General features: G+C 35.1%; 2 pseudogenes; one reads left to right on the top strand and one right to left on the bottom strand.

The window, feature by feature from the left end:
- LOC135222480 (uncharacterized) overlaps nucleotides 1-19,162 on the bottom strand; it is a 107,686-nt pseudogene that overhangs the window by 47,642 nt on the left and 40,882 nt on the right.
- LOC135222097 (uncharacterized) overlaps nucleotides 1-19,162 on the top strand; it is a 42,061-nt pseudogene that overhangs the window by 6,737 nt on the left and 16,162 nt on the right.

Raw genomic sequence — 19,162 nt, 5'->3', positions numbered from 1 at the left:
AATTCGTCTTACAATAATCCGATTTTATTGAGAGACCAAATTCCAACCTAACCCTTTACTTTATCCCATCTTCTAGTTAAATAAGTTCAAAAAACAGCAAAAGAGAATGATGAAAATATTGTTTTAACGTTTTACTAGTTGCGTAAATGTGAACAGCCATGAACCACCGAACGAGAAACAGCTTTTTTTTTCTTTTCTTTTCTTTTTCAATTACAACCGAACTGGATAACAACAACTTCCGTTTGCTTGCATTTCAACCATCGTACGATAGTAAACAATTACCGTAATTATGTATAAATGACTGAGATATTTTTATGTAATAATTTTATTCGCTATAGGTATATCAGAGAATCAACAAAGAAATATACGTTAAATTTAAGTTTTAACCATGTTGAAACCATGTTGTAGCTGCTCTCCCCCCTAAAGCTATGAAAACTGTTCAAGCTTGCCAATGACTTTTATCGTGCATCGGCAACAAGGATAAAACTCCGTAAACTTATTCCATCAAACACAACCGTAGGTAAAATTGAGAGAAAATCTTTTTAATCAAAACTACTGGGCTTGTAAGAACACATTTTTACTGTTGTTTTTACGTCGATAAAAGATAAATAAAAGAATATCGTGAAAAATAGCTATCGGAATCAAGTAATTTTTATACTCAATAAACATACCGCAACATAATCTGTTAACGAGTGTCGTATTCAAGTCATATTTCGACTTGAAAACACGTCGTTCGCATAACGAAAAAATTCCCTTGTCTCATATAAGTCAGGTATCTAGATATTCGTTTATGCTACTAAAAGCAAGAAAATTCACTCAGAATTTAGTTAATTATGGAGAAACAAACCTATACAGAGTTTAAGATTTAATGTTTAGCCAGTTGGAAAAGCTTCGTCAAGGGGCAAACATGAACATTGCCCAAAATACATAGAAATAAACAGGCATCGGTCTAAGGGAGATATATAGGTCTAGAATGGTCTGGCTCACGAAGTCTGATTTATTGTGTAGAGACTGTAGAAGGCACCGCCATCTTGAATTAACAACCTGTGTGATCGCTCTTGGCACAGCGATGGAAGTCATCCCACCACAGTCCTGTACCTGGTCCACAAGCACCATTCCCAGTTCTTGTATTTTGTTATTTATTACTTTTTCTTATGCAGAGTATCTAATTGCTATGGTTAGATCATTATATTCACAGTCTTTAACAACATCATAATCCTCTAAACCTGGGTAATTTAATTAAATACAAAATCCTGCATAATGTAGGATATCAGGGCAGAAGTTATGATGAGAAACAACAGTTTATTAACACAAATGATTATAAAATTATTATAAAACTCAGTACTTGAAACTTTCAAATTTTGTAAACTGTTAAACCATTTATTTTTAATTTGTATTGTTGTTGGTAATTTTTCTGAGGCCATCTAATTTGCATAAATTACACAATTTAGAAGCAGATTCTCTCCTCAGATATGCATACAAGCTTACATCAGTGGCATAAAATCCATCGAGTCTAGAAAGGCAAAACGTCAGCCTTGCCCTACAAAATTTCAATGAATATGTCATAGAAGCACTTTTGACAACGGGAAAAGAACACTGTTTGCCAAATTCTGAAGATGTAGCTAATCATATTAAATTTATTTATCTCTGGAGTGGACCATAATGAACGTAAAGCATCCACATAAAGGTTATCGGTTTCACAGTAAATATGCTACTCACTAACGTATGTAAATAACTAGAAGTATATTTTCCTTACAGAAATTCCATTTCTAGTTAGATCTCTGGAATTGCATTACTAAAACTGTGTAAAAACATTGAAAATGAATATATTTCAAACCGATCAACTGGGAAATAGATTTGGTAAATATCGTCGACTTGGAAAAAAAAAGTGAGGCTAATGTCTATTCTCAGAATAGCTTTTAATAATAAAGACATCGAACTGAAGATTTTCGAAGAAACAAGCTGGGAGTGCATGAATAACGAGTCCGGAAATAATAACGATTCCTTTGATATTGATGTCAGTCAAGATGATGTTGATACCTTGCTGGCGCTGTGTGCATGCTGTTACGAAAAAAATCAAGTGTTGCTTCTGTAAAGACTTACTTACTTACTTGCCAAGAAACAAAAGATAGCTTACCAAACAATATAAACAGAGGAAGGCTTCTTTATCCGCATGAATTTGTAGTAAACGTAATTCTGTTTAACTATATAAACCATTAATAAACTTTCACAGTGTCCTGATTTGGCCACGGACATTTCACTCACGTCCTCGACTGATAATGATGCCTTTTTACCTCTAAATGATTATGATCCTGGACGTAGCATAGAAAAAAATAAAAAGATGTTGCTATTTGCTTCCTCCAATGCCCTTACTGAACAATTATTGCAAGAAAATAAATGAAAACATTCAAAATTGCAAAAATTTGATAAAAACGAGAAAGCTGGATACACTGAAGATATAATAAGCAGAGGAACAATTGCTGTAAATATACTGAATGTTTATTTTGTATATAGCTCTTATACCTTTTCCTAAAGGGGGAGGCATCTTTTGTGACCATATTTGTGCTCTTGGCCGCCTTTCTAAGTATACATATGCATTATATATAATCTTTTCTGTGGATACACTTTTTTTGTTCTCATTTACTGTTTCTGCACTGATTTCCCTCCATATTTAATCATATCAACCAGGCCCAGAGGATACTGATGATGCAAAAGACTGTAAAACATGATTAACTTACACAGAAATTATATATTCTGCAAATAACTGATAAAGGCCACCAAAAAAATACAAAAGTTGTGAATGGAAACGCAAGGCCAGACTAAGACGTCTGATGATGACACGTGCTCGGGTCTCTCAGGCCTTCTCAACTCAAGATGGCTGTGGTATAGGGGTGCAAGAATAATTAAAATAATAAATAGATAAATACCACTAGTTAAGTGAAAAAAATAAGGGCCACGCAAAAATATTTGGCTTCCCCAGTAGGCTAACAAAAATTGTTGTTAGGCAGCAACAGGTGCCTCAGATATCGTTTATTTGTTTATTTATTTATTGATTACCATCTATGTTAGCATTATTGCCATCTAAGAATTTTCTCAAGTCAAATCTTATTTCCGAAGAAGGATGTCCACCAGACTAGGTAAGACAGGACGGGTTTCTGGCTTATTTTCGAAGAATAAGACTTACTTGACACAGGGTACATTAAAAAAAAGATTGCCTCTAGTTGTTATTAGAATAATACTTACCTGGCACAGGATATTCCAAATAGATTGCCTCTAGTTGTAATTAGAAATAATACTTACCTGGCACAGGGTATTCCAAATAGATTACTCTAGTTGTAATTAGAAGCATACTTACCTGGCACAGGGTATTCCAAATAGATTACCTCTAGTTGTAATTAGAAGCATACTTACCTGGCACAGGGAATTCCAAATAGATTCTCTCAGTTGTAATTAGAATAATGCTTACCTGGCACAGGGAATTCCAAATAGATTACCTCTAGTCGTAATTAGAATAATACTTACCTGGCACAGGGTATCCAGATAGATTACCTCTAGTTGTAATTAGAATAATACTTAACCTGGCACAGGGTACCTCCAGGGTAGATTCCTTCTAGGTGTAATTAGAATAATACTTACCTGGCACAGGGAAATTCCAATAGATTACCTATTAGTTGTAATTAGAATAATACTTACCTGGCACAGGGTATCCAAATAGATTACCTCTAGTTGTAATTAGAATTAATACTTACCTGGACAGGGTTATCCAAAATAAGATCCCTCTAGTGTACCAATTAGAATAATACCTTACCTGCACAGGGTTATTCCAAATAGATTCCCTCTAGTTGTAATTATAATTAATACTTACTTACCTGCTTACAGGGTATTCCAAATAGATACCTCTAGTTGTAATTAGAATAACTTACCTGGCACAGTAGCCTGTTCAATAAACTTACCATTCCCTAGTTTATTAGAATTATATACTGGCACAGGGTATTCCAAATAGATTACTTAGTGTAATAGATAACTTACCTGGCACAGGGTATTCCACTCATAGATTATCCTCTAGTTGTAATTAGAAGCATAACTTATTCTGGCACAGGGTTATTCCAAATAGATTACCTCTAGTTGTTAATTAGAAGCCATACTTATCTGCACAGGGTATTCCAAATAGATACCTCTAGTCGGTAATTAGAAGCATACTTACCTGGCACAGGGTATTCCAAATAGATTACCTCTAGTTGAATTAGAAGCATACTTATACTGCTGGCACAGGGTATTCCAAATAGATTACCTCTAGTTGTAATTAGAAGCTATACTTACCTGGCACAGGGTATTCCAAATAGATTACCTCTAGTTGTAATTAGAATAATACTTACCATGGCACAGGGTATTACCAAATAGATTACCTCTAGTTGTAATTAGAATACTTACTACCTGGGCACAGGGTATTCCAAACTAGAGGGTTACCTCTTAGTTGTAATTAGAATAATACTTACCTGGCACAGGGTATTCCAAATAGATACCTCTAGTTGTAATTCGAATTATACTACATGGCCACAGGGTGAATTACAAACTAGGATTATCTAGTTGTAATTAGAATTAATACTCCTGGCAAGGGTTGATCCTAGTTAAGAATTAACTAGGGTATTAAATAGACCATTAGACTGGGCAGTTATTCCAAAAGATTAACCTATAAGTGTAATTAGGAGGGCATTACCGATGGCGCACAGGGCGTATTCAAATAGATTATCCTCTAGTTGTAATTAGAAGATACTACCTTACCAAATGGCACAGGGTATTCCAATAGATTACCTCTAGTTGTAATTAGAATCATACTACCTGGCATTCAGGGTATTCCAAATAGATTACTCTAGTTGTAATTAGAATAATACTTACATGGCACAGGGTATTCCAAATAGATACCTCTAGTTGTAATTAGAATAACCTCTGGCACAGGGTATTCAAAATAGATTATTAGTTGAATAGAAGGATACTTACCTGGAACAGGGTATTGCCCAAATAAGATTACCTCTCGTTGTAATTAGAAAGCAATACTTACCCTGGCCACCAGGGTATTCCAAATAGACTTAACCTCTATTGTTGTAATTAAGAATAATACTTTCAAAATGGCACAGGGAGGTATTCCAAAATAGATTACCTCTAGTTTTAATTAGAATAATCACTTACCTGGCCAGGGAATTGTCCAAAGTTCCCTCTAGATTGAATTAGAATAAATACTTACCTGGCACAGGCATCAGATATGATACTTCTAGTTGTAATTAGAATAATACTTACATGGCAACAGGGTATTCCAAATATATTAAGTCTTAGTTGTAATTTCAGGAATAATACTTACCGGGCACAGGTATTCCAAATAGCTTTACCTCTAGGGTTTTAATTGAATAATACCTAAACCTGGCACAGGGTATTCCAAATGATTACCTCCTAGTTGTAATTAGAAAAGCAATTAATTACCTTGGCAAAGGGTATTCCAATAGGATTACCTCTAGATGTAATTAGAATAATACCTACTGGGGACAGGGGGTTCCAAATAGAGTTACCTTCTAGGTTTGGGGTAATTAAGAATAATAACTAATGTCACAGGGTATTCCAAATAGGATTACCTCTAGTTGTAATTAGAATAATACTTAATGCCACAGGGTATTCCCAAAATAGATTATTTAGTTGTAAATTAGAAGCATTACCTTACCTGGCACAGGGTTATTCCAAATAGATTAACCTTCTATTTGTAATTAAGAATAAGACTTACATGGCCAAACAGGGGATTCAAAATAGATTACCTTCCTAAAGTTGTAATTAGAATTTTTTTTTTTAATACTTACCTGGAAAAAAAAAACAGGGTAATTCCAAATAGATTACCTCTAGTTGTAATTAGAATCCAAACTTGGCACCAGGATATTCCAAATAGGATTCCTCTAGTTGTAATTAGGGAAATAATATTATGGCACAGGGTATTTCCACATTGGATTGCCTTAAAGTTGTAATTAGGAATTAATACCTTTACCTGGCACAGGGTATTCCAACTAAGATTAACTTCTAGTTGTAATTAATAAGCATTACCTTATCTGGCACAGGGTATTCCAAAATGGATTGCCTCTAGTTGTAATTAGAAGCATAACTATCTGCACAGGGTATTCCAAATAGGAGTTACCGCTAAAGGGTTGTACTTAGAAGACCAAATATTACCTGGCACAGGGATTCCAAATAAGATTTACCTCTAGTTGTTTAATTAGAAAGCATATTATCTCACAGGGTATTCCAAATAGATTACTTAGTTGTAATTAAAAGAATACCTTAAACCTGGACAGGGTATTCCAAATAGGATTACCTCTAGTTGTAATTATAAGCAATAATTACTTTACATTGGCACAGGTATTCCCAAATAGATTACCTCTAGTTGTAATTAGAATCATATTACCTGGCACAGGGTATTCCAAATAGATTACCTCTAGGTTGTAATTAGAATAATACCTTACCTGGACAGGGTTATTCCAAATAGGCTTACCTCAGGGTTGTAATTCCGAAATAATATTACTGGCACAGGGTATTACCAAATAGATACCCCTAGTTGTAATTAAATAATAATACTTACCTGGACACAGGGTTTATCCCAACATAGATTCCTCCTTAGTGTAATAGAAGCTAGTTTACTGGCACAGGGTTAATTCAAAAAGTTAACCTCTAAGTTGTAATAGAAGCATTAACGTACCTGGCACAGGGTTATTCCAAATAGATTATCCTCTAAGTTGTTTAATAGAATTAATTACTACATGGAAACAGGGTTTCCAAATAGCTTACCTCTAGGTTGTAATTAGAATAATACTTAACCCGGGACAGGGGTATTCCAAATAGATTACCTCTAGTTGTAAATTTAGAATAATACCTTACATGGCAACAGGGTATTCCAAATAAGCATTACCTCTAGTTGTAATTAGGAATAAATTTAAAAAATTTAACCTCCTGGACCACAGGGGTTATTCCAATAGATTACCTCTCGTTGTAATTAGAAGCATACTTACTGGCACAGGTTATTCCCAATAGATTACCTCTATTGTAAATTAGAATAAATACTTACCATGGCACAGGGTATTCCAAATAGAATTACCTTCTATTTGTAATTAGAATGAACCGTACATGGCACAGGGTTATTCCAAGTAGTTTAACTCTAGTTGTAATTGGAATAATACTACAGGCAACAGTGGATTCCAAATAAGATTACCTCCTAGTTGTAATTAGAAGCCATACTTACATGGGCACAGGGTATTCCAAAATTAAGATTACCTCTAAGTTGTAATTAAGAAGATTTAACCGTACCTGGCACAGGGTTTATCCATAGATACCTCTAAGTTGTAATTAGCAATAATACTCACATGGCCACAGGGTATTCCAAATAGATTACCTCTAGGTTGTAATTAGGGAATTTAATTAACCTTAAACCTGGCACAGGGAATTCCAATAGATTCCCTCTAGTTGTTAATTGGAATAATACTTACCTGGCAAACAGGGCATTTCCAAGATAGATTACCTCTAGTTGTAATTAGAATAATACTTTACATGGCAAACAGGGTTATTCCAAATTAGATTACCTCTAGTAAATAATTAGAATTAATACTTACCTGGCACAGGGTATTCCAATAGATTACCTCTAGTTGTAAATTAAGAAGCATTAGTTAGTGGCACAGGGTTAATTCCAAATAGGAATTACCTCTAGGGTTGTAAATTAGAAGCCAAAATACTTACCTGCAACAGGGTTATTCCAAATATGATATACCTCTAGTTGTAAGTTAGGAATAATACCTTACCCTGGCACAGGGTATTCCAAATAGATTTACCTCTAGTTGGTTTTAAAGTTAGAATAAGAATTACATGGCCAAGGGTAATTTCCAATAGATTACCTTCTCGTTGTAAGTAGAAATAAACTTACCATGGACAGGGTATTCAAATAGCTTATTTCTAGTTGTAATTAGAAGCATTACTTACCTGGCACAGGGTATTCACCAAATAGATTACTCTAGTTTTAATTAGAATTTTAATAACTTACCTGGCCAGGGTATTCCAAATAGTTTAACCTTCTAGTTTAATTAAGGAATATACTTGGCACAGGGATAAATCCGCACGGGTATTCAAATAGAATTACCTCTAGTTGTAATTAGAATAATACTTACTGGCACAGGGTATTCCAAATAGATACACTCTAGTGTAAATTAGAATAATACTTGGCACAGGAATATTCCAAATAGTTTACCTTAGTTGTAATTAGAATTAATAACTTACCTGGCACAGGGTTATTCCAAATGGATTGACTCCTAGGTTTGTTATTAGAATTAATTACTTGACCTGGACAGGTTATTCCAAATAGATTTACCTCTAGTTGTAATTAGAATAATTACTACTGACAAACAGGGTATTCCAAATGGCCACAGGGTATTCCAAAATAGCCTTACCTCTTAGGTTGGTAACCCTTAGAACTAATAATTAAAAATAACCTTGGCAACCGGTTTTATTCCAAATAAGGATTACCTCAGTTGTTAATTCTTAGGAATAATTAAAACCTTACCGGGCACCAGGGATTCCAAAATTTAAAGGGAAATTTTTTACCTAATTGTTAAATAAAAAATTGGTAATTAGAATTAATACCTTGGCACAGGGATTAAATTCCAAATTAAGAATTACCTCTAGTTGTATTAAGAATTCAATACGGGTACCTAGGCAAGGGTAATTCCAAAGGATTGGCCTCCTTAGTTGTTAATTAAGGGAAATTAAAACTATTACCTTGGCAAGGGTAAATTCCAAATAGAATTAACTTAGGGTTGTAATTAGAATTTAATAAACTTCCCCTTACCTGACCACAAGGTATTACAAATAGATTACCTCTAGTTGTAATTAGAATAATACTTACCTGGCACAGGGTATTCCAAATAGATTACCTCTAGTTGTAATTAGAATAATACTTACCTGGCACAGGGTATTCCAAATAGATTACCTCTAGTTGTAATTAGAATAATACTACCTGCACAGGGAATTCCAAATAAGATTCCCTTAGTCGTAATTAGGAATAATACTTACCTGGCACAGGGGAATTCCAAATAGATTACCTCTAGTTGTAATTAGAATAATACTTACCTGGCACAGGGTATTCCAAATAGATTACCTCTAGTTGTAATTAGAAGCATACTTACCTGGCACAGGGTATTCCAAATAGATTACCTCTAGTTGTAATTAGAATAATACTTACCTGGCACAGGGTATTCCAAATAGATTACCCTCTAGTTAAGTTATTGAATAATACTTACCTGGCACCGGGTATTCCAAATAGATTATCTCTAGTTGTAATTAGAATAATACTTACCTGGCAACAGGGTTATGCCATAGATTACCTCTAGTTGTAATTAGAAGCCATTACTTACCTGGCCATTAGGTATTCCAAATAGATTACCTCTAGTTGTAATTAGAATAATACTTACATGGCACAGGGTATTCCAAATAGATGACCTCTAAGTTGTAATTAGAATCATACTTACCTGGACAGGGTATTCCAAATAGATACCTCTAGTTGTAATTAGAAGCATACTTACCTGGTCCAGGGTATTCCAAATAGATTACCTCTAGTTGTAATTAGAACGCATACTTACCTGGCCACAGGGTATTCCAAATAGATTACTCTAGTTGTAATTAGAATAATACTCACCTGGCACAGGGTTATTCCAAATAGATACCTCTAGTTGTAATTAGAATACATACTTACCTGGCACAGGGGTATTCCAAATAGATTTAACTTCTAGTTGTAATTAGAAATAACTACTTTACCTGGCACAGGGTATTCCAAATAGATTACCTCTAGTTGTAATTAGAAGCATACTTACCTGGCACAGGGTATTCCAAATAGATTGCCTCTAGTTGTAATTAGAATAATACTTACCTGGCACAGGGTATTCCAAATAGATTACCTCTAGTTGTAATTAGAAGCATACTTACCTGGCACAGGGTATTCCAAATAGATTACCTCAAGTTGTAATTAGAAGCATACTTACCTGGCACAGGGTATTCCAAATAGATTGACCTCCAGTTGTAATTAGAAGCATGCTTACCTCGCACAGGGTATTCCAAATAGATTACCTCTAGTTGTAATTAGGAGAATACTTACCTGGCACAGGGTATTCCCAAATAGATTACATCTAGTTGTAATTAGAATAATACTTCACCTGGCACAGGGTACGCCAAAAACAGATTACCTCCTGTGTAATTAGGATCATACTACCTGGCACAGGGTATTCCAAATAGATTGCCTTTCTAGCTGTAATTAGAAGCATATTTACCTGACACAGGGTTAAACCAAATACATTGCTTCTAGTTGTAATTAGAACGCATACTTACCTGGCACAGGGTACACTAAATAGATTGCCTCTAATGTTAATTAGATGAATACTTGCCTGATACAGGTACACCAAATAGATTGCTTCTAGTTGTAATTAGAATAATGCTTATCTGGCACAGGGTATTACAAATTGATTGCTCTAGTTTGTAATTAGAATAATACTTACTGGCACAGGCCAGCACACCAATAAATTGCTTCTAGTTGCAATTGGAATGATACTTACCTGGCAAAGGGTTCACCAAAAAAGTTTGCTGTCATTTCCTTTGCCTCTTCCAGTATTACGTATTTGGTTCCTAGTTCATCAACCTTTCTACCATATCCTTTATCGTGATATACTAAGTACTGAAGACACCTCCCGCATTCCAGGATTACATCCGCTCACATCTGGTCTCGAGTCTCCAGCTTGCTTCTGTTTGGAAAGCTTTTAGTGCTTCTGAATCTTCATCCTCCTATATTATTGCCTAATGATTGGTTTGTTTTTTGGCCTGCAGATGATGGTTAGGCCGATGTTCGCATTCTTCATGGTGTGTTGATGAGATTAATCTTCTGGGACCTCAATTTCTCTGCGCATTTCTCTCCAATTGCGTCTGACTTCCGAACTTAATTGTTTCGAACCTTATGTGGCTTCCCCTCAGCTATTCCCTTTATATCTATTAGCTCTCCCTTTCCTCTTGTTGTCTCCTTCTCCAATTATTCCTCCTTCGTTGCAGCTGTCTGTTTTTTCCTAAGTCTTAACTTGAGATCCTTCCTCGTCTTCCACAATCCAGAATTCCATCCGTTCACATCTGGTCCTCAGGTCTCCAGCTTGCTTCTCTCCGGAAAGCTTTTAGGGTTGTCGCATCGTCGTCCTCCGCTGTTGTTCTTTTCTCTGAGCTTCCTTTTTCCATGGATTTCAAATCAGATGCATGCGAGCTCCGAAGCCTTCAAAGATGGCTTCTAAGGATCTCGAAACTTGCATCTAGAGTCTTTGGATCCAGTGAACCTTATACCGTTGGGTGTACAGTTCATTTTTCAATCCATCTTTTTATCTTGAGTCTTCGCGTCAGCATGTGAATTTCATTTCATTATTCCTTTCTTGGTCGAACTTCACTGGGTGGCAGGCCAGACCTGGAGCCACAAGGATTCTAAAACGACTTCGAGGTAAACCACCCCTCAGACTTGAGCTGAATTCTAAATATATTTTTCCTAATCAGTTCAGCTGCTCACTGAATGCTTCCCACCCTTCAAGGAAGAGATTCCAGTAGATCTGAAGCGGCATTTTAGTGGGGGATGACCGATGCTATGGCAGAGTGTGGAGTCTGGGACTCCAGACTTCGGAGAACGAATGTTCACGTTCTGCATGGTGTCTTCTTGATGAGATTATCTTCGGAAGCCTCAATTTCTCTGCGCATTTCTCTCGAAATGCGTCCGCAGCTTCGTAACTCTGTGGCTTTCCCTCAGCTATTCTTTATATCTATTAGCTCTTCCATTATTTCTGTTTGTCAACTTCTCCAACTATTCCTCCTTCATGACAGCGGTCTGTTTTTTCCTAAGTCAGTCTCCCTTTGAGAACATCCTCGTCTTTCGTATCTTTGTTTTCTGGATCTCTTCGTCTTGATGTCCAGCCATGCCAGTTTCCTCTTTCCGTGGATATTAGCGCCCAAATAGCTGGAAGTGCCTGCTTATAATATATAGTGCCTGCCTATAAAATATAGCCTTAGATTTCATAATTCATTGAATCCCCCGAGGTCTCGTTCATCGATTGCAGGAAGGCGTAGTAAAATAGGCGAGATCCGTGAGGATAATGCAAGTATGTGTGTTTTTATACCTTTCCTCTCGAAATTCTTCCGTTCGAAGTTTTGGATTTTCAACATACCTTGGAAGTTTCCGCTTGTTTCTTATATGTTGGAGAAAAAAAACTGAAATTTATCATTTGTCTCCAGTATATCAACTTCCTTGACATAACTTCAAGTCAGGCTTTCTCTTTGTATGTTTTAGATGACGTGTGCAACAACAGAATATTTTTCTTCTGGGGTTAATCTTGTGTGTATATTTATTTCTTATCTATTTCTTTTTATTTACTTATATCTCATTAGATACATACTCACTGTGTGAGTGTGATATTATAGGTCTTTCATTGAACGATTTGGTACACTTGATGTAACTCCAAATGTCATACCTCTCTCTCTCTCTCTCTCTCTCTCTCTCTCTCTCTCTCTCTCTCTCTCTCTCTCTCGCAAAATACAGCTAGTTGTGAATTGAGAGTGACTATCGCATTGCCAATTGGCGGCCAGACCGTTGCGAAGGAAAATTTACCCTGCAGTTTAGACAAAACAGTTGTTGTTTGTACCGTGATTTTGCAGATGTTCTTGCTCAAGATTGCAATGTAGATGTACTGAGCTTTTTAATCTTTTCTTGTAAAGAAAATCAGGTGGCCGAGTTTGACATCTGTTCAGTAAACGATGCTTGCTTGGAGAGAGAGAGAACATTACATCTCCAGCAATGATATGCTAGGAAGTTAGACATCTGTTTGACATCTATTCAGTAAACAATGCTTGCTTGGCGAGAGAGAGAGAGAGAGAGAGAGAGAGAGAGAGAGAAGAGAGCATCATATCACAGTAAACGATGTTTGTTTGTCAGCGTTATTATTACCAGACACTAGTAGATTATATTTGTCTGCGAGCGAGAGAGAGAGAGAGAGAGAGAGAGAGAGAGAGAGAGAATGGCATCAATATAGCGCCAGCAATGATAAGCTAGGCGAAAATATGCTAGGACAAGACGCCAGCTCTCTATTGATTTTTTATGTCAAGCGGTACAAGATAATGAATTTAGAAGATTGTGGTTTTTTATTGTAAAATTGTTTTGGCAGTTTGAGGTGGTGATAAGGAGTCGTGGCGGTATTATTTTGAATGCGTCTCGGGAGAAAAAAGGTGAATCTGACACTTGTTAATGTGTAATAAAGATATGTGAATGCTCATAATTGGTTTTCATTACTCTCATTCTTTATTTATTGTTCAACCTTCCATAGAGTTTCATTATGTTAGGTTATGGATTTTTAGACATCTTTTTGCATTCATACTATCACGTGATATGACCTGTTGCGCACCGGGCAGTGAGTCATGAAGAAAGTCAGGTTAAGGGGAGTTATAATTTATTTTACTCATATTCATATCTTTTCATATACTCACGTGCAGATAAATATGTAAAGACGTAATTCATGTTCAATGATAGCATTCACAGAAGATTTCCACCTACTTGAATCTATAGGTATTTCAATATGAAGAATAAACTATTTGAAGAGAGAGACCCTCGGTGATTTTGAGAGTTGGTTTTTGGAAGTTATTGGATCAGCATTACCTCATTGTTCAGCGAGCAGAGCGAAAATAGCACAATTTAGAAACTGAATGTGTTTTTCAGCTTGACTCACGGTCGATGTTTCACCAAATCGCGGCCCATTTGAATACGAATGTTTACTGGTGCACTTAAGTGTGAATGTGGGTCTTCGGCTATCATAACCCAAACTCCTCATGATAGTGGAAATGGCTGAGCACCACATAAATACTTGAGTTGTTAAGACTTAGATTGATGCTAAGACATGTGGGGAAAAAGTATATAAATGAGAATAAACGAAGAATGAGTTTAGATTAATAAGGAAAATTATTGCCCATTAGAGCAAAGTATTAAGTAACTCCAATTCATTATCTTACAATTTCAATTTATTGTGGAAAAAGTATTTATCATCATTAAAACTTGTTTTTTTTTTGGATTTGCGCACTCTCACAAGAGAAAGGCGGTAGAGAATAAATAGAGACCAGGAGTCAAAATCATATCACTCCCTTAAAATACTACAGCTCAGGTTTTGAACAAGATATGATTTTCATGATGACCAAAATAATTAACCTACGGCACATCAGAATTACTTCATATATTGCATCTGGCTTTAAGACTTTGTAGTGACAATCTCAGCCATAAAGTATAAGCGCGTAGCATGAGAGAAGGTTAGAGACATCCTGGTTTTATAATATATATATATATATATATATATATATATATATATATATATATATATATATACATACATACATACATATATATATATATATATATATATATATATATAAAAGGTTTTTTGTCACGAAGGAAAAAATGAAAAAGCGATTTAGCCGGAACAAGACCGAAAGTGCTCGGCTATCTCGCTTTTTCATTATTTCCTTCGTGACCAAAACCTTTATTTGTACATAGCATCACGTTTTATATACTTCGTGATCAAGTTATTCATATATATATATATATTATATATATATATATATATATATATATATATATATATATATATATATTATATATATATATATATATATATATATATATATATATATATATATATATATATATATATATATATATATATATATATAGAGGTGATGCCACGGAGGAAAATGGAAAGGCAAGAAAGTCAAGAAACTTTCGGTCTAACACGACCCTTTGCTTAGGCACAAACTGATCATAAAAGAGGTTCGGTTAAGGGACTTAGATTTGTTCCTCATATTCATATTTTCATATACTCTGTGGGTTTAGGTTAGGTTAGGTTAGGTAATGGACTTAGAATTTCTTTCTTCCCTCATATTCATATTTGTGTGAAATGGGGTTTTTTTCATCTGTATAGTATATCTTGAGCCAATAGTTGGGTTGGGTTGGGTTAGGTTAAGTTAAGAGACATACAATTTTTGTCACTTGGTGGGTTAGGTTAGGTTAAGGGACTTACAATGTTTTCACTCAGTAGGTTAGGTTAGGTTAGTTTTCGGTTAGGTTTTCAAGGGGTTGTTGAACTGGTGGTTTTTTTTCATCTGTCGAGTACATCTTGAGCCTGGGGTTGGGTATTATCAGGGTCGAGCGAAACCATGGTTCTCCTATCCGAAGAGTTCTTCATGAGCCATTTTGGGGGTTCCTTTTCTGAACTAGAGCGAAATATTAGTGGTTTTCCCGTGGAGTCGTTAATGGTCAACGTACCATGAGGTTCGAAGATGAAGGCAAGCTTATGGGGTTTTATCGCCTGTGAGCTGAATTGGTGGTCGGTTCTTGATGTTTGAGCCGAAATGGGGTATTTTTCCCTACTATTATTATCATTGCGGTTTGAATAAAATGGCATAATTCAGCGAATTAATCTTATATATTACCTTTTCTATTTTTCTTATTACTCGCTTTTCTGTCTCAGCAATACTTTGCGAAGTATCGCTGAGCCAGAAAAGCAAGTAATAGGAAAAATAGAAAAGATAATATATAAGATTAATTCGCTGAATTCTGCCATTTTATTCAACAAAATTTGTTTAAAAGAGGGTCTTCTTCTAAAATTATATTATTATTATTATTATTATTATTATATTATTATTATTATTATTATTATTATTATGGATGTTGTTTATCATAATGCGGTGATTATTAATAGCTTAATGTTCACCTTACTGAAAGTAGTTTTAAAATTATTATTATTAATTTTTTTTTTTTTTTTTTTTTTTGTCTATCACAGCCTGCACTAATTCGACTGGGTGGTATTTATAGTGTGGGGTTCCGGGTTGCATCCTGATTCCTTAACAGTCCATCACTTTTCTTACTATGTGCTTGTTTCTAGGAGCACACTCTTCTGCATGAGTCTTGGAGTTACTTCAGCCTCTAGTTTTTCCAGATTCCTTTTCAGGGATCTTGGGATTGTGCCTAGTGTTTCCGCTGGCATATACCATATCCTTCTTATTTCTATTTCAGGTCTTGATACTTATCCATTTTTTCCTTTTCTTTCTTTTCAACTCTGGTGTTTCATGGATACTTTCTTCTTGATTTTGTCAATCAGCATCACGTTTGGTCTATTTACACATTATCACCCAATATCTGTTCTGATACCATAGTCCAGCGGATCTTTGCCTGCTCGTTTTCTATCACTCCTTCAGGTTGGTGCTCGTACCACTTGTTACTGCAAGGTATCTGGTGCTTCTAGCACAAGCTCCAGTGGAGGGCTTTTGTCACTGAATCATTATTATCATTATTTATATAAATGTTACTATTATTATTATTATTTATTAATGTTGTTGCTGATCATGATGTCGTTGTGATTGTTCACCCCTATTGAATGTAATTTTATTATCATTATTTTTCAGGATATCTGGATCTCTTGGTGAATGGTAATAGACTAATGTTCACCTTATTGACAGTAGTTTTATTGTTATTGTTGTTGTTGTTGATCCTGATGTCGTGGTGGTTGTTAATAGTCTAATGTTCACATTATTGAAAGTACTTTAAATTATTATTATTATAATTATCTCTTTGTCCTCAGGTGGACGACAAAGTGTTGGAAACAGATGCAAGTCGAAGAAGGAGGAGCTGGATGACTGCCTTACACAAGTGGCACCCCTGATGCCCAAGAGTGGTCTGCCCCATACCCGGCCTCAGCTGGACAATATGTGCGAGTGAGAACCATATATAGTTCTCTGTCTAATCTTTCTATCTATCTATCTACCAATCGTCTGTTTACTATTTACACACACACACACACACACACACACACACACACACACACACACATATATATATATATATATATATATATATATATATATATATATATATATCTATATATATACTACATACTATAGTAAATACAATGTCGCAGTTCTGAGCAGCAAAGATAAAATAATCACAAAAGGCTCATGCCATCAGAATAAATCTTGCAGGTCTTGCTGAACAGTTTGGCAGACTATAGGCCACAAAAGTACACACACACACACACATATGTATAATATTATATATATATATATATTATATATATATAATATATTATATATATATATATATATAATATTATACATATGTGTGTGTGTGTGTACTTTTGTGGCCTATAGTCTGCCAAACTGTTCAGCAAGACCTGCAAGATTTTATTCTGATGGCAGCCGCCTTTTGGGGTGATTATTTTATCTTTGCTGCTCAGAACTGCGACATTGTATTTACTATAGTTTTTATGAATATATAGAAAGGTGAAGTATTCAGATACTCATTTCATTCAAAACAGTTTTTATAAGGGTGTAGGTATTCATTGTTTATTCGTAGCGCCATTTCAGTATGAACCAATCAATCACTACTCTCATGACGTGACCATCCTCATTCCCGTGTGTTCAAAGTATCTTTCTCATAATGTAGATTTAACATCTGGAGAATCGGAAGGAAAATCTTCAGATATGCATTTAAATAAAACAAGTCAAGAAGTTCATTTACAGATGCGTCTTAGTCATAAATCTGAAAAATGTTAGTAAATAGCAACTGACAATATCTAATTAGTGCGAGCCGTGACTTAAAATACTCGTTTGTAACGCTAACCATGACGTTCCCAACTGTATTTATGAAAGGTTTAGTGATTAACTGCAACGCTTCCCTTCTGACCTCACGTCATAACATCACCTTTATCTTGTAAAGGAGCTTGAAGAAAATAAACGGATCTCAGCTAGATACCGTATTCAAATTTTCTTGTCACTACCTCCAGGGCTTTCAAGGGTGGCATGGCCTGCGTTGACAGATACACCTCCAGCTGCCTGAACCGCGAAGAAAGAGCGGATTGGAAAGACACTTAAAAAGGGGGCGAGGGCCTTCTTGGCCTTCTTGTGTGATGATCCAGTTTTCCAGAAAGGTAAGATATTCCAGAGTGGTGTGAATACTATATATATAGATATATATATATATATATATATATATATATATATATATATATATATATATATATATATATATATATATATATATATATATATATATATATCAATTCAGGAATGCCGAAGACACATGGATGTTTTTTAAAAGATATATTCATCAAGAAACGTTTCGCACATGACTATGTGCATCATCAGTCTGAAAAATGACAAAATAATAACATTAAAATACTAAAAATACACTGGATTCTTAAAATGACAATTGAAAACATTAAAAGACTAAAAAACAAAGACAAAGTAAAAACAACTGCTGTTACACCAACCTTCAGTACAAAGAAAGAAGATAGAATGACCAAAGAAAGAACAAGAACCTCCAAAGACGACTATGCCAGATATAGTTGAGCAGAGGAGCAGCCACCGTTTAACGATGGAACGAGTCTTTTTAATATATAATGACTCTAAGGTCGTCAGATAATCTGCATCCTTAGAATTACCCTATTATGAAAAAAATGCTGCTTCTTGACCTCAATTTTACAATTGATAGCATGATTTTTTATATTTGAATGTTCTGGTCTGCTCATCTTGTCCCGTTCTAAAACTCAACCCTAAGTGACTGTAATAACGCATCTGCAACAATCTTTTCGTTGATCCAATAATAATACCAGGACATCCTGGGCATGTAAACTTATAAACCACATTGGATCTCATGAAGGAGCCAATTTTGCTGGGATTATTTGATAGCAATTTTAAATTAATGCTCGGTATCTCAGTTCAATAATTTGTTTCAGTTTATGCGAAAATTTGGAGTTAAAAATATAAGGGATTGAAGCATACATAAGTTTTTCTCGGAACATTAAAAACCGGTGTGGCAGGATGAAAATGATTAGTTAAAAGTTTGTTGACGGCCAAAAAAAAAAAAGTTCTAAAAAAACTAGATCTTTGGGAAATGAATTTTGTTGAAAGAAAGTAGTTAAAAATTCAATCTCCTTATGAAATATGGCCCAACTGGACGAGTATCTAAGAGCCCTATATACTAAAGTATAGATGGTATTCAATTTAAAACTGGTTTGGCAAGCACTGTAGAAATTATTTGCAAGAC

This window comes from Macrobrachium nipponense, chromosome 3, assembly GCF_015104395.2.
Source record: "Macrobrachium nipponense isolate FS-2020 chromosome 3, ASM1510439v2, whole genome shotgun sequence".
NCBI lineage: Eukaryota > Metazoa > Arthropoda > Malacostraca > Decapoda > Palaemonidae > Macrobrachium > Macrobrachium nipponense.
The sequence above is the reverse complement of the archived record's forward strand: the minus strand, read 5'-3'. Positions and strand labels throughout refer to the sequence as shown.